Source organism: Rutidosis leptorrhynchoides, chromosome 11 (genome assembly GCF_046630445.1).
Source record: "Rutidosis leptorrhynchoides isolate AG116_Rl617_1_P2 chromosome 11, CSIRO_AGI_Rlap_v1, whole genome shotgun sequence".
In the NCBI taxonomy this organism is placed as follows: Eukaryota; Viridiplantae; Streptophyta; class Magnoliopsida; order Asterales; family Asteraceae; genus Rutidosis; species Rutidosis leptorrhynchoides.
The window spans coordinates 361,959,031-361,962,000 of NC_092343.1; positions in this window are offsets into that span (position 1 = coordinate 361,959,031).

The window sequence follows — 2,970 nt, forward strand, 5'->3', positions numbered from 1 at the left end:
TCAAAGTGATTGATGAAATGTGTTTAGTCGTTTTCCTCGTCAAAATACCTTTCCGATGATATAAGATACATGTTTTGATGGTTTGTGAATCATAAATTGTGAACGGTTGAAGTTTGGTACGTGCATTTGTTTGTTGCAGCAAAACAGGGTCTGCATACTGGTCGGGACGCCGTCTAAATTCTTGGACACCGTCCAGGCCTTCAAATTTGAACGCCGTTCAGCAAATCTGGACGCCGTCCAGATGAACTGCCAGGGACTGTTTTGGTTTGCCATTTTACGAAAAATGTTTGCTATACTACGCACCTCCGATTCACATGTAACTTATTCTAACATGCTCATATATGATTATAAACCTCAAAAAAATAGTTCGAGACCCGACCCGAACGTGTTGACTTTTTCGTTGACTTTGACCCGACCCAAGTTGACTTTTAATCAAACTTAACCAAATGTTTGTGTAATTGTTCTAACATGCTTTTATACTTGTATCTTGCATGAAACATGACAACTTGACTCACAGGCTATTGTAATCGAGTCGTAACGAGCCATAGGACTAATTGAACACTTTGACCGACCGTGTTTACCGATATTGATACAACCCTATTTGTTTAGGTCAAGACTAGCATTCGTTCTTGCACACGTTTACTTGTGAAGTACTTTTATACGCTTGCACTCAAGGTGAGATCATAGTCCCACTTTTACTCTTTTGAACTTACATTTGGGATGAGAAAACATAAATGTTTCTTTTTACTAAGTGAACACAAGTACAGGAAAACAAACATTCTACTTACGAGTTTAGAACAAAATCTACAATTCGATTATCATTAGTTACACTTGCCGGGTGTAAGCGAGAACTTATGTTATATGGCCATATGGGTTTGTCAAACCCTCATTCGGACGGTTCGCTACCGTTATTCGGATGAAATATATTTTCGAGAAACAGTGTATGTTCTAACACTATTGTGATTGTAACACCCTAGGCAAATCCCACATCGCCCATGGACATGAGTGATCATGGGATTATAATGTAATACTCACGCTTAAATGACACAACGCGTTTTGGGACCACAGGCAGAGCAGATGTGTGAGTACGCTGCAGTTAAGCGTGCTCGGGCGAGTGCACTACCAGGATGGGTAACCTCCTGGGAAAGTGCTTCTCGTGTGTGGTCGCCAAGAAAAAGCCGTGCGCCTGCGGGCAAAGCGGACAATATTGTGGTCATGTTAAGCTGGGGTGTTACAGAATGGTATCAGAGCTGGTTTAATTCCGTTTATGAGCGGGTTAATCATAGAGGGGGTTCTCACAGTGTTACCTGTGATGAAGCATTGGCTCTTACTCCTCGCGGTCCCTATTAGGGTTGGCTGTACGTTGCCGAGAGTCTGGCCGTAAAATCAGTGTCTGAGGTACGCTCAGTGGTCACCAGGCGATTAGCTAGGAAGGCACTGAGTGGGATGCGTTCCCACTGTATCACAAATGGTATCAGAGCCACTCATGTGCCGTTGGGGGTGGTGGGGCAAACCTCATCGAGGACGATGAGTCCCTAAAGGGGGGTGAATGTAACACCCTAGGCAAATCCCACATCGCACATGGACATGAGTGATCATGGGATTATAATGTAATACTCATGCTTAAATGACACAACGCGTTTTGGGACCACATGCAGAGCAGATGTGTGAGTACACTGCAGTTAAGCGTGCTCGGGTGAGTGCACTACCAGGATGGGTAACCTCCTGGGAAAGTGCTTCTCGTGTGTGGTCGCCAAGAAAAAGCCGTGCGCCTGCGGGCAAAGCGGACAATATTGTGGTCACGTTAAGCTGGGGTGTTACAGTGATGGGGTTCTATGGATGGAAGGTTAAGCCTTGATAATTGGGTGCTCGTGATAACAATTTTAGAATGATTTACTATTATTTCAATGATATAAATCTTGTGGTTCATTTGTACTTACTTACTTAAACCTATGATTTCACCAACGTTTTCGTTGACAGATTTCTATGTTTTTCTCAAGTTCTTGAACGTTTTGTGATACATGTTTCCGCTCATTACTTTTGATACTTGCTTGGATGTCGAGTATACATGCATACGTGGAGCGTCTTTTGACTTAACTTAATTTGTGTCTGATAGGATTCAATTGTACTTATAACATTGTAACATGTTTGGTCGTTGAACCTACTTTGTAAACCTTAAAACATCTTTATAATTGAAATGAATGCGACATATTTTGGTCAAATGTTGTTTTAAAGACTTATGACCACGTGACGGGACCTAAGTAGACGGCTCCGTCAATGACGATTTTGTCGGGTCGCTACAGATGGTATCAGAGCGTTGCTTGTAGGGATTTAGAGTTCATTGGTGTCAACCCCGAGTCATAGGGTACATTAGTGAGTCTAGACTACAACCGGCATATAGACTTGAAGTAGTAATTACTTGACTACTTGTGCATTTATACTCGAATGTTTCTACTCACATATACTCTTATTTCATCTTAATCTCACGTTGTTTAATTTGATTGACCCGCCACCTTAACTTAGTGAAATAATGTCGAATGCACATATGAATCAGGGTAATATAATTTCCAGGATTATATTACGGTGACTCATATGAACATTCTGACATTATGACATAAAGAATTTAAGGCGAGTCAGGGAAAATTCTCTCTATCCTTATTCCATATCATGATTAGTATTATTGAAAATACTAATCAACAGTATTCTTGTGTTTTGAAGGAACAATGCCTCCTCGCTGTGTACCACGCCACGAAACACCCGAACAAGCTCTACAACTAATGATAGCCACCGCCGTGGATGCGGCCATGGCCGGTCACTCATCCAACAACAAAAAAAATAACAACAACCACAACAACAACAACAACAATGGAGCCGATAATTCAAATGAGGGATGCTCCTACAAAGCCTTCATGGGGTGCAAACCTCATACTTTTGATGAGACCGGGAGACCGGTTACTCTCACTCGATGGT